Source organism: Alnus glutinosa, chromosome 9 (genome assembly GCF_958979055.1).
Source record: "Alnus glutinosa chromosome 9, dhAlnGlut1.1, whole genome shotgun sequence".
Lineage (NCBI taxonomy): Eukaryota > Viridiplantae > Streptophyta > Magnoliopsida > Fagales > Betulaceae > Alnus > Alnus glutinosa.
Window position 1 is genome coordinate 2,702,097 of NC_084894.1, and position 15,241 is coordinate 2,717,337.

General features: G+C 35.4%; 1 pseudogene; it reads right to left on the reverse strand.

Moving 5' to 3' along the window:
• Positions 1–12,019: 12,019 nt before the first annotated feature.
• Positions 12,020–14,391, reverse strand: LOC133877683 (receptor-like protein 3; annotated as a pseudogene).
• Positions 14,392–15,241: the final 850 nt, after the last annotated feature.

Below are 15,241 nucleotides of genomic sequence, written 5' to 3' on the forward strand. Positions count from 1 at the left end.
TCATCGGACGTCCATGGCCAAAACCCCATCTTTTCTTCTTCTACCCATGGCCAGACAGCATCCATATCAGAATCTCTCTCTCATGATCCATTCTCCCTCTCATGGGTTACTATGTGTGCGTGAGTACGTGATAGATACGAAGAAATGAAGAAAATGGAAGAGAAGGAAAAAGGGAGGGAATCGGGTGCTGGAACAGAAGAGGAGCTGCTATCCATCGAAAGAGAGGAGAACAAAAAAAAAAAAAAAAAAAAAGAAGAAGAAGGGAGAGTGTGTGCATTGGGGAGAAACCGGAAGTGGAGAAATAAGGGAAGAAAAGAAAAGAAAGAGGAATGGGGAGAGGGGTATCGTGTGTGGTTGAGAAGGGAGAAAATAGGATAATGTTATCCTATCCCGCCCAATCGTAAATCAACACGTGGCAAGGGGTTATTGTCTTTTTTTTTAAAGCCCAACATTTTATTATTTACATCGGGACCCCATCAATTTAAAGATCCTATCTTTCGACAGCTAATGTTTGACCCTACATTTAATCTAACCATATTTCATCAAAACAATTAATTATTTATTATTTCCTAAAGGCCCATTAGTAGTATTTTATTATTATAATTTCCATTATTTTATATTAGACTCATTTTTATTTCAATCATATAAGTTTATCTGCTTAGAACTTATTACTAGCCCCATCTTATTTAATAAATATCATTTATTAAATTCCAAATGCCCTATTTAATTTCTCGGTCTTTACAGAAGAGAGGGAGAGATGAGAAGGCGTCAGGTGAGAAAGAAAAAGAAAGAAAAGAAGAAAATGAAATGAGAGGCGTGAGAGGGAGGGATATCCGGATAAGGGGGAAAAAAGGATAATGTAGCTATGTGTCACCTTGGGGTTGGTTGAGAGAAGATAATGTAATCTTCTCCTAACCAATTCAGTGGTGACATGTGGCAAGCTAAGATTTCTTTTTATTTTAATGCTCAGACTACCATAAATTATACTAGGACCCCATAATATTAAAATCATATCTTTTAATAATTAATATGTAACCCCACATTTGATTCGATTTTATTTTATCCATACAATTAATTGTTTATTCCATTAAGACCCATTATTATTATAATTCTAATTCAATTATTTTATCTTAAATTTATTTTATTTCAATTATACGAGTATCATCACCTAGAACATAATTATTAGTCTCATCTATTTAATAAATACATTTTATTAATTGCTAAATGTCTAATTTATTTTCTTGGTCTTTATAGCTAATAAGTCCGAAAAGATGATTAGAAGGTAATGAGATTTCTTCTAACCTTGTAGCATTTTTATTATTATTATTTTAGATTATTTTGATAATTTTTTTTTTAAAAAAAATTAATAGTTTTATGAAGGGTATTTTGTCATTAGTGGGGACATTAACATTTTTAAGTATTTTAGGGGGACATTGACAATGAGGTAGTAGTTTGATGTCAACTCTTTTGTCTTTTTTTTTTTTTTTTTTTTTTTTTTTTTTTTTTTATCAGGGTATCTTGGTTCATCTATAGCCGAACATAACTTCGGGATATCCCAACTGGCCCACACAAGGTGGTAGTCGAACCGTTACCGAGCGTAGAAGCCCAGCCAGGATCCACAGACTAATCCCTGGTCCAACCCCCAATGCCACTCTAGAGACTGAACTTTTAAACATGGGCTATGCCCGAGTGGCTGGTCCCAAGAGAAGGTAGCACTCATCAAGATTCGGACCTAGGATCAGAAAGGAGAAAAGCCCTATCATCCCAGGTCCTAACCATTTGAGCCACCCCTTGAGGTTAACTCTTTTGTCTGGCTGAAACTTACTAGGAACATGTAAGAGGAATATGTAATTATTTTATTGAAATTCTTACTTTTAATGATGGTGATTTGAACTTGGTGCAATAGATATCATATTAATGACTTGGAACTCTAGAGTCCGAAAAAAATCATGATGAAGTGGAAAATGGGTTGGAAAATGAAACAAGAACCAAAGATTTGGAAGCCATAGAAAATGACAAATGCCAACATATTTTGCTTTTCTATTTAATTTGTTGCAAGATGCTTGACTTCAGAAGTCAGTAGATTGATGGTGTTGTAGAGAGTACTAATGACTATTATGTATGTTTGGAACAATGTGTACAAAAGAAAGTATTACTATCTATGAGCTTCTTCCAAAATCACTTGGCTGGATGGGCACGATCGATCAGCTGCTCAAGGAGGTTGTTACTGGCACAAACTTTTGTCAAACGCTCGTTTAGGGCACCCTGCCCATTTTCAAGCACCATGTTGCGAATGTGCCTGCATTAATTGCATTCCCCAGTCGCCAGTCGGTCCTTGTTTTGTTTCTAATGGGAATAACTATGGATTAGGATCCCAACAACTTTTTTAAATTAAAATTGTAGATTCTCAAATTATGTGAATTAATTTATGTCGTTTAATACATTGAACAACATAAAAAATGGTACAAATTAAAAATATGACATGTTAACAATGAGAATTGAGTGTATTGTTTTCAGGTTCTTATTTTTTATATCGTATAAAAGCTTTGAGCAAAAAACTCTTTTTTTTAGTAAATAAGAAGCATCTTTTCAAGAGTGAAGAAAAAATATTTTAAAATGACTTTTGGTTCTCGGGTTGCCTCGATAACATATCATATCTTTAATATGTAGCATTTTTCATGTTGTTCGATGTAAAAAACGGCTTGAATTCACATAATTTGATAATCTAATTTTTTAAAAAAAATTGTAGATCGAGGATCCTCATCCAATAAATTATTCCTTTATTCTTTCCACAAATGAGAGGAATTAATCATATTATTTTTGTATTTTCTCTCAAATTAAAAAAAAAAAAATAGAATAAACCAACATGGGGGTACGGTGGTCAGCCAGTCACAAATGGAGTCGGCGGTGGTCGCACCACCCCGAAACATTGTGGGCATAGCCGTGACCAATTAAAGTATATGCGTTATCACAAAACTAAAAAATAAGAATAATTATTTCATTTCACTTTCTTTCATTCTCAATAATATTTATTTATTTTTTAATAGAATATTTATTTCACAAACCAAATAAGGTTTAATACCCTTTTCACGCGTGAACCAAAGAAAGTGATACTGTGATAGAAAGAGAAGGGTCGGTGGCTAATCATGAGCGGTACTGCTCTCATTGTTTTACTTGTCCAAAGGGAAGAGCTAGCAGAACAAAACAAGAGAGGAGACGAAACTGGTTGTTGCCTTTTTTCTTTTTCCTTTTTTGGGTGGAAGGCTCAAATGTTGTTGTTTCTTTTGGTTATAAACTTTTAAGGAGACTTGTTACTTCACCGAGTGTTGTCTAACTCTCATCCAACTTTTTTTTCAAATTAACTATTGGATAATTTGGATCTATTTTCCTACATGTGGATCCTACATATTCAATGGTTGAAAATATGAAAACTACAAAAACCTTAAATATTTCAAATTAAAAGTTGAGGAACCAATTCATTAGAGAAACTAAAGCGACCAATATGCAAATTTAAAGAAGAAAATTATACACCTATTTTTTCGGTTGTCGAGGAATTGGAAATATGAAACTCTCCACTTAGAGCTAAAAATTAATGGACCACAAACTCTCAAAAAAACTGTAATGAAGTCAAAAACCACGGTAATTGAAAACCATGGGATTCTAGACTCATCGTCCTCATTATGAATGTCTCTGTTATTGTTAACAATATGGGCACACTTGGTAGAAGTGGGCGGCCACAAAGTCCAGGGTTGCCCTCATATGTAAAAGTATCCAAGTTTTGGAGCTGAGTGCCTGACGGTATTGGTCCATACAAATTGTTGCGTGCACGCAAAACTAAACTCAGACAAGAAATGTGGACTAATTAGTGATGCTAGTATTTCACTGAACAACTGATTTTTAGAAATGCGTAATATTTCTAAGTTTGTGAGCTCAGATAATTGGTTTGGAATGTTACCTCAGATATTTTGTAAATTTTATATTATACAAAATATTTTTGTAGAAATTTTTTTTAAAAGAATGTGTCTCTTTCAACTTTATCAATTTTATTTAAAAAGCATGTACTTGTCACATGTAACTTGACACATGACATTTTTATAGATTGGGTCGAAGAAAATCTTTGTTGGATTAGGCTCGCTTACAATTATCTGTCTGAAGTGTAGACGATTCGGGCAGGTGATTGTGAGAGATTACTTATGAGGATCCACTTGACTAGGTAAATGGTTGGGCAGCCCAATTTTTATTTGGTCAGAATATTCTGAATATATTCAGATAATTGTACCGAATATATTCAGAATATTCATAATATATTCTAGCATTTACCATATTTTCTTGATTTAGCATATTTGATTTATTCTGTAGATTAATTTCCTGATTTACATTTCATACTCTAGGTCAATTTAGGTTTACTTGTATATGTTAACTTATTCAACTATAAATGATCCCTCTTTTACATTGTTTAGACACACAAAAATATAACATTCAGTTCATTCGTATATTCTATAGTCATTTTAACATACATAATGATGAATTGTTTTAGTTAGAGATGAGAGGTTAACTATTTTTTATTTACTAGCTAGTGGATTTGCTTTGAGCCATTTGATTTGAGTGTTGCTAAGTCTACGTACTAGTTGAAACTACTATGAATCGTAGAAGAGTAATATGTTATTTATTTATTATGATAATGATAACCAATGGCCCCTCTTTTTGTAATTCTAGTATCTGTTTTGGAATAAAATTACTGAAAAAGAAAAGGCCTCGGCCGTTTAGAGAGATTAGCTAAAGCTAAGATGCCAAATCCGTAAGTCTTTGGAGTCTTTTTTGCCATGATTTCAGAGAAAATTGAGAGACAAATGACCAAGAATTCAGGACAGAAAATTGACCAAAGAGAAGGTTAGAAGGGTGTAGTAGCAAAATGCTTGACTTCAGAAGACACTACAAGAATTTGGCTCATTAGCGGCCATATTATTATCGGCGAACTCAAAGTGGCCATATTTAAATGTGGCCGCTAATAATATATTATTAGCAGCGACACAAATTTTGCCGCTAATAATTTATTATTAGCGGCGAGCTTGAAGTGGCCGCTAATATTGGAAGCTAATAATTTTTTACAATGCGTGGGCTATTGTGGGAATATATTAGCGGTGAATAAATACATTAGCGGCGTGCCAAAGTTGCCGCTAATAATATACTATTAGCGGCCAACTCGAACAGTGGCCGCTAATAATATACTATTAGCGGCCAACTTGAAAAGTGGCCACTAATAGGATACTATTAGCTGCCACATTTCGTGTCACTATTAATAGTTATTGAAGAAAAAAATTAATAATGAAAGTAGTATTGGCTTTTGTGTAAACTCATTAGCGGCCACATCGAAAAGTGGCCGCTAATAAGATACTATTAGCAGCCACATTTTGTGTCGCCGCTAATAGTTATTGAAAAAAAAAATTAATAATAAAAGTAATTGGCTTTTGTGTGAACCCATTAGCAGCCACCTCCAAAAGTGGCCACTAATAATATACTATTAGCGGCCACCACGAAAAGTGGCCGCTAAAAAGATACTGTTAGTGGCCGCATTTCATGTCGCTGCTAATAGTTATTAAAAAAAATAATAATAATAAAAGTAAAATTGCCTTTTTGTATGAAGCTATTAGAGGCGACCGAAAGCTCGCCGCTAATAATATCACATTAGCGACCACCTTTGAAAGTGTCCACTGATAATACACTATTAGCGGATGATTTATCGATCCTATGGATTTATCATAATCGACCGGATGATCTATCAATCCTATCGATCTATCATGATCGATCGGATGATCTATCGATCCTATTGATCTATCATGATCGATCGGATGATCTACCATGGTTGATCGGATGATCTATCAATCATATTGATCTATCACAATTAATCGGATGATCTATCGATCCTATTGATCTATCATGATCGATCGGATGATCTATCGATCCAATGGATCTATCCTAATTGATCAGATGATCTATCAATCCTATTGATATTTCATGATCGATCGGATGATCTATCGATCCTATTGATCTATCATGATCAATCGGATGATCTACCATGATTGATCGAATGATCTATTGATCCTATGGATCTATCATGATCGATCGATCCTATTGATCTTTTATGATCGATCTGATGATCTATCGATCCTATTGATATATTATGATCATTCGGATGATCAATAATGATCTTGGATGATCTATAATGATCGATCGGATGATCTATCATGATTGATCGGATGATCTACCTTGATCGATCGGATGATCTACAATGATTGATTGGATGATCTATCTGTCCTATTGATCTATCGATCCTATTGATCTCTCATGATCGATCCGATGATCTATCGATCCTATTGATCTATCATGATCGATTGGATGATCTATAGATCCTATTGATCTATTATGATCAATCAAACGATCTATCATGATTGATCGAATGATCTATCGATCCTATAGATCTACCATGATCAATCGGATGATCTATCGATCTTATTGATCTATCATGATCAATTGAAAGATCTATCATGATTGATCGGATGATCTATCTTGATTGATCAGATGATTTATCGATCCTATTGATCTATCATGATCAATTGGATGATCTATCGATCCTATTGATCCATCTTGATCGATCAGATGATCTACCATGATTGATCGGATGATCTATCAATCGTATTGATCTATCATGATTAATCGGTTGATCTATCGATCCTATGGACCTATCATGATCGATCGGATGGTCTATCATGATCGATCGGATGATCTACCATGATTAATCAAATGATATATCGATCCTATTGATCTATTATGATCGATTGGATGATCTATCGATCCTGTGGATCTATCACGATTGATCAAATGATCTACCATGATTGATCAGATGATCTACCATGATTGATCGGATGATCTATTGATCATATTGATCTATCATGATGGATTGGATGATCTATTGATCTTGTGGATCCATCATGATCGATCGAATGATCTATCGATCCTATTAATTTATTATGATCGATCAGATCTTCTACCATGATTGATAGGATGATTTATCGATCCTATTAATCTACCATGATCGATCGGATGATGATCTATCGTTCATATTGATCTATCATGACCGATCGGATGATCTATTGATCATATTGATCTATCATGATCGATCAGATGATCTATTGATCCTATGGATTTATCATGATCGATCGGATGATCTATCGATCCTATTGATTTATCATGATCGATCGGATGATCTACCATGATTGATCGGATGATCTATCGATCCTATGGATTTATCATGATTAATCGGATGATCTATCGATCCTATTGATCTATCATGATCGATCTAATGATCTACCATGATTGATCGGATGATCTATCGATTGTATTGATCTATCATGATTGATCAGATGATCTATCGATCATATTGATCTATCATGATTGATTGAATGATCTATCGATCCTATTGATCTATCATGATTGATCAAATCTTCTACCATAATTGATCGGATGATTTATCGATCCTATTGATCTACCATGATTGATCGATCCTATTGATCTATCATGATCGATCAGATGATCTATCGATCATATTGATCTATCATGGCCAGGGGTGGGTCTTTGATATTTTTTTTTTGTTTAAAAAATAAGTTTATTTATTTATTTTTTAATAAATTTATATTTTTCTATTTAGATGGACACGTGTCGCCATCTTATTCGTACGACGTGGCACTTAACATAATTTGTCAAATTTTTTAACAGAATTTGACTTTAGGAATTGATTTGTAATTAATTCTTACCATGAGGACTTCCCATGAACTTTTTGAACTATAGAAAGTGAAAAATAATTATGGCAAACCACAGGGACCAACAGTATATTTATCCCTAAAAATAAATTGAAATTAAATTATTTAGTGATGTGCAAATTTAGTTAATTAATAATATAAAATTATATTAAATAAAAATTATTTAGTAACATGCCAAAATTTGCCAAGTTTTTTTTTACAAACAAATTAAAAAAAAATTAAAGAAAAAAGAAAAAAAAAATTAAAAAGTGAAAAGGAATTTATTTTTTATTTTTTTTTTTTAAAAAAAAAACTGAAAAATTATGAAAACAATCTTTCTTAAAAGAAAAAAAAAACAAATGAACAAGAAAAAATTAAAAAAAAAAACCAATATTTTATATATATATATATATATGGGATAAATATATTTTAGCCCCCCAAACTACCACCCTTTCTCCGGATGGCCCCCCAAACTACCAATACTTAGATTCTGGCCCCTCAAACTACCACTTTCTGATTTTGTGGCCCCATCCGTCCATTTATGCCGTCAATTTTAAACAAAAATCCGAAAATACCCTCCTACACTTTGAAATTCTCACGGTTAAGGGAGGGGTATTTTCGAGTTTTTGACCAATTTCTGTTAGAATTGATAGTATAAATAGACGGATGGGGCTAAAAAATTAGAAAGTGGTAGTTTGGGGGGCCAGAATCTAAGCATTGGTAGTTTGGGGGGCCATCCGGAGAAAGGGTGGTAATTTGGGGGGCTAAAATATATTTAACCCTATATATATATATATATAAAACTAATTAAAAAGTAAAAAGGCTCATCTTTTTTTTTTCTTTTTTTCTTTTTTCTTTTTTTTTTTTCTTTTTTTTTTTTTTTAATTTTTTAAGAAAACTCATACTGAGCCTTTGGGGGAGGGGGGTGAACGTGCACGCGGGACACGAAAATTTTGTGTTCCATGCACACCACCCCCCTAAAAGTTCAAAAAAAAATTGTATTTTTTTTTTCCAGCCTTTTTGGGTCTTTTAAAACACCTTTTTTCAGACATTTTTTCTCCCCATGTGTTTCGAGCTTCCTTGCTTTCTCCCACTAGGTACTCTCTCTCTCTCTATCTCTCTCTCTCTCTCTCTCCCTCCCTTGGTTTTCCCTTTTGGCTTTCTTCTCTCGTTATTTCTCTGGCCTTTTTTTCTCTTTTCTTTTTGTTCTAATTTTTAACAATTATTCACAAAACTGTTTTTGTGATGGGTAACAGATCTGATGGGTTCATAACTGCTTTTGTTTCTTTATTTTTGAATATCAACAAGTAAGTCTTCCATTTCTTCTTTTTCTTCCTTTAGCTATATATATTGGGTTTTCTCTTTTTGTTATGGTGTTGAGATATATTTGTGATATTTGTAATATTTGTGAAACAATGTCAGGAATACAAAATGAATTCAAGAGGAGTTCAACTCTTTACTTGCAGATGGTTGCCTTTTTCTTCTCCAAAAGCTCTTGTTTTCCTCTGCCATAGTATCTCTCTCTCTGTTCCTCTCTGTGTCTATGTGGTGTGTTTGTTCTAATGGGTGAGAGTATTTAATTCATATTTGTTAGTTTTTGTGTTGGCTGCATTTTGTTGGACAAAATCACTTCTATGTAATGTTGCTGCTTTCACAGGGATGTTGCTTTATCAAGAGTCTGCTCTTCAGCTATGTTCTTAAAGAAGATTCTGTGAAGTTTTCAAGGAAGTTTATTTCGGTTCCCTGTCAGCCGTCTGAACGATGTGGTATTCTGTCCGGACGCTCATTAGTCAACAACATCCGTTCGGACGATGAGATCTTTCCGTCTGGACGCCCATCAGTGTCTAGAAACTTCGAACAGTTCAAGTTTGCATCTGTCCGAACGTAATGACAAATCGTCCGGATGCTCTTCAGAGTTAGAGAAGATCCCAGTGTTCCAGTGAATCCGTCCGGACGACGTGGCTATACCGTCCGGACGTCATTCAGTGTTTGACAAGCATTAAGGTTTCTACCTCAAGACACAATTATGGGAAGACAGCTGAAACCGTTGGGACGATGTGTGATCCCGTTCGGACGATGTCCTCTATAAGGCAAGACCAGCATACCAAGTTCAACCGTCCGGACGTCAGTCTTCATGGTCCGGACGATCAAGCATCATATATAGAAATTGTGTGCATAGTTCAACCGTCCGGACTTCAGTTTCAAGGTCCGGACGCTCAAAGCCTTATTATCGTAATTACGTGTAGTCGAAGTGCAATCGTTTGGATGCTAGGGCAACACCATCCGAACGTGGCCTTGTTATGGAAGCTTTCAGCCCTATTTTTGGAAAGGCGGTTGCAGTTGACCGTCCGGACGCTAGGTCAAGCCGTCCTGACACCCTCTGATATTTTGATCATAACGTTTTACTCAAATATCAGATTGGGACGAAATCGGCGTCGTTGGAAAGCTAACAAAAAATGATATAAATTGATGGTTTGGATGGAAAGTATTGTCTTGCGTATGGCACCCGTCCGGATGGAAACATCAAGCGTCCGGACGGCCCTACGAAAATTCGAGAATTGCTTTTCGGGCAAGGAAAAAGTTGCCCATCTAGATACCCAAGGCTGCCGTCCGGACGCTCGTGCCAGAAACTCCGTTTTTGACTCGATTTAGGTCTTCTAAAGCCTATAAATAAGGGGTTCTAGGCATGCATTCGATATAGAATTCGGTGGTGAATTCCTTACAGCTTAGAGAGGGTGTTTAGGGAGATATTGAAGATCTGCTAACTCTCTAGCTTTTGCCAGTCTGTGATTTGATCAACTGTGAAGTCTATCTTAGGGGTTGGCCCTAAGGTAAAGGATTCCATTGAAGACCCCTTCAGGTAGGAGACCTGGTTGGGAGGCGTTCGCGTTGGGTTGCACGTTAGAGTTCAAGGTACAACCACTGCATCAGGGGTATGTGAGTGCTACTACTTTGTAACTAGCTTTGTCTTCTGCATAGTGGATTTCCTAGGTTTGGCTGCTCCAGAGTGGTTTTTCTCTTAATTCAGTTTCCACTTTGTTAATAAAATATTTGTCTCCTTTAATTTTCGCATTTAATATTTTGTTGCACACTGTTCACACACACTTGCCTTTTATTAGAAGTCAATTTTCATTTTTCAATATTGATTGGGGTTTGCAAAATATGGCATGGAGTGTAGTGGTTTCATGAGAGGTAATTAATGAATATTCTTTAATGACTTTATAATTTTCTTTTGTTTCCTCACCATTCCAATGTTGTCTATGTGCATTGCTTGAAGCCATGAAAAAATGGCCGGATCTGAGCTGGAGGGAGAGATGAAGCCTTGTGCGTTGGGGTTAACATTTATTTTTTTATTTTTTAACATAATGTTAGTAAGCCGCCGCTAATAATTTTTTTTTTTTTTTTGCCGCTATTGGTCAATAGCAGCGGGATGTGGCCGCTAATGGTTCGTTGCTGATAGTCACACCCAAATGACTATTACCAATAGCGGCGGCAAATGGGGCTGCTAATATTCAAGTATTAGCGGCGACACTAGTAGGTGGCTGCTAATGCCGATAATACTTAACTATTAGCGGCCATATACGTGTTACCACTAATAGTTTAGTATTAGCAGTGACTCTTGGACTCAGTTAACAAAAAATTGCGGCGGGTAAAATTATTTTGAGCGGCCCCCATTTCGCTGCTATAAAACAATTATTAGGGGCGAGTCAAAAATGTGGCCGCTAACAGTCTTTTACATCGGGCTATTAACGGCCACTTTTTAGCTGCTAGGTTTGGCTGCTGTTGATCAATAGCGGCCAAATATTTGTATCGGCCAAATTTATTGGCCGCTAATAAGCAAATTTTTTGTAATGAGATTTCATTGTATTGTGGAGAGTGTATCTGTCAAAGACTCATATACATACATACATACATATATATATATATATATATATATATATATATATATATATATATATATATATATATATATTGCTCTTATATATATATATATATATATATATATATATATTGCTCTTCAGTAGACTTCGTGGTCATTGATCATGATCACTCACTCGACTGTCGATCACAACAACAAATATGAAAATCTTCTCCATTTTTTCTAAGTGTAATGTACATTGACTCCCACATCACATTGAACGTAAATTGAAAATATATGTGAAAACTAACAAAACATTAAATTATTCAAATCTAAACTTGAGAAACCAAATTGATGATAGACTTTAGAGTGACCAATATGCAATTTTAAAGAATAGGATTATACACCTATCTTTTACGTGGTCCATGAATCGAAAATATGCAACTCTCCACTTATAAGTAATAACCAATGGATCACGAACACCCCAAAAACCTGTAATGAAGCTAAAAACCACAGTAATTGGAAACCATGGGATTCTATGCCCATTATCCTCATCCCGAATGTCTGTGTTGTTGTTAACAATATGGGCACACTCATTTGGAAGTGGGGGGCCACAAAGTTCAGGGTTGCCCTCATATGCTTAGGTATCAAAGCTTTGGAGCTGAGTGCCTGATGGTATTGGTCCATGTAAATTGTTGTTTGCAACACTGACGTGATGCGAGAAATGTAGACTACTTAGTGATGCTGGTATTTTGCCAGACAACTGATTTTGAAAGAGGTATAATTCTTCCATGTTTGTGAGTTCAGACATTTGGTCAGGAATATTTCCTGAGAAGTTGTTATGACTGAGATCCAGAGCATGGAGCAACATCAAATGGCCGATCTCAACGGGGATGTTGCCACTAAGACTATTGCTTCCAACAAATATTGAAGGGTACACGTTTGAGAGAAAATTGTATTGGCCGGTAGTACTTCTTGTGGAAAGAAAAATTGGTAAATCCAAATGATTGCTGGCTACTAGAGCCTTTGGTGACACTAATGCTGGCACTGAACAAAGTTCCTTTGGGAATTCACCTGAAATGAGGTAATTAGTTAAGTCTAAAATGAAGAGCCTTGGAAGAGTTGACAACCAACTAGGAATTGAACCTCTGATACGATTCGAAGATAGAGCTAAAAATTCTAGCTTCTTAAGCTTAGATAGACATGAAGGCAATTGACCAGTAAGTTGGCTTCCAGAAAGACCCAAAACTCGGACATTTTCAAATCCATCAGAACCCAAAACATTGTCATCACTTGGCATTGCCTCGTGTAGAAAATTTCCTCCAATGAGGACTATGGTGAGTGGCTTGCAACGCATCAAAATCTTGATTGCATCTGTTATATTGATTAGCCTATTGTCAACAAGCACAAGGAAGGACAAGAATTTCAATTGAACCACCTCAGGTGGGATTTGTCCCTTTATTCAGTTTTTGCTAAGTCGAACTGCTATTAAGGACTTGCATGAGAAAAGGCTAACCGAAAAATTACCGGAAAAGTAATTAATCCCCAAATCAACTACGATAAGTTGATGAAAACTGGAGAAATTAAAGGTAGAGATGTCTTCTTCAAGAAAATTGAACCGTAAAATCAATTGTATGAGATTTGTGCAATTCATCAAAGATGGGGGCAGAGAACCTATTAAGGAGTTTGTATTGGAGCTCGCCACTCAATTTATTGCCATATAACTCAAGGTTAGTGAGTTTGGTAAGGTTCACAACGTCACTACTAATGGGTCCTGAAAGATTATTGAAAGGTAAGGAGATTTCTTCTAACCCTATCACATTGTATATATCATGAGAAAGCAGTCCTACGAGAGAATTAAAACCTGCTCAAAAAACCATTAGTTTGGAACATGCCCCTAGTCCACTAGGAATTTGGCCACTATGATAATTATGGGAGAAATCGAAGAAACTGACCAAAGAAGAATTGATGCATGAAAAGGAAGGAATAGGGCCTATGAAATAATGTTGCTGACATTGGGCTCGGTCAACCTCCATGATTGTTGAAGGAATGAAGATTGGATTATCTCACTGAAGTGATTGCTGGATATATCAACAATTTGAAGAGAGGAAGGCTAGCCAGATAGATCTCCAAATAGATGGTTGTAGCTCAAATCAAGGACTTTGAGTTGATTCAAGGACACAAACAATCATTTGGGGAGAGGACCTAAAAGTGAATTGTGGGAGTGATTGAGGTGGGAGAGCCGTGTGAGGTTTCCAAGAGAGGGAGATATACTCCCAATGAGGCCTTTAGAAGGTAACCAAATATGGGTCACTTGATGTTCATGATCACAAGAAATGCCATCCCAGTGGCAACAATCAATGGAAGACCAATTTAGTGGAGGAAAAGACGTATTGTTGAAGGCTAAGGGCAAGAGAGAGTGGCGGTCTATTTGGTTGCAGGCATGATTGTGTAGAAAATACAAAAGAGAAACAAGGTGAAGAGGGGATGATATGGCATGGTTCTTGGTTGATATGCCGAACCAAAAGAAAAATGGTTATGAAGTAGGCCTAAACGAACGTACACCTAGCTTGTATATATAGCTCTCATCTGCAACTTTGCCCACATAATTTTATAATCATTCTGTACATGTCAAGTTTGCCCAAATTGCTAGTCCAGTGGGAAAATAATTTCATGGAAAAGTAACACTAACTCCACTTGTTTAAAGTCGGAAAGTCATACATGCTTCCAAACCATGTATGACTTTTCGGCACGAATTTTTTTTTTTGGAATTGACAAAATGTTTCGTTTCACTTTTCCCTGTGGACTGTGCATGGTTGTCTTGAATGTTGAACCCTCCCCCATACCCATTTGCGCTAGGAAAATGCTAAAATTACAACCCCCACTCAACTCTTGCATAACCCAAGGCACATTGGGGTAGGACCCATTGTGTGAGCCCCACCCCAATGTGCCTTGGGGTTGTGCAAGAGTTGGGGTGGGATTGTATATGAATCAAGGCCCTTTGCGCTAATATGCTTAGTGTGTCCAAAGGATTCTCTACTATATATGTCATTAATGTTGGAAGTGGCTAAATAGCTTTTATGTGCTACTGTATATAAAACCAAACTTTCTGCCTTCCTTTTTATTTATCATCTTATTTACATTGTCTCTCCTATTATTTTAAATTTTTCAATATTTCTCCTAATTTACTATTAAAGTTGTATATTCTCTTCCTTCCGCACAAAAAAAATAACATAATACCTTTGTTTAAGCTTTTGCTTTTTTCATTTTTTTAAAAAAATCTTGTCCTTTTTTTTTTTTTGTTTTCTATTTTTTTTTTCATTTTTATTTTATACAAAATATTTTGGTAGAAATTTTAGTGTCTCTTTCAACTTTATGGCTTTATCATTGTGTTAATTTTCTATAAAATAAAAATTAATAAAATCCTTGTGTTAATTTTGTGTTTGTAATGTTTGTGTGTTTAATGGTTCAATAATTTTATTTTAAATACAAAAATTTGGCTGTTTAGCGTCGTTTGAAAATGACATGAACACTAAAATAAGCAACTACATAGAATTTTTATTTTTTATTTTATTATTATTATTTT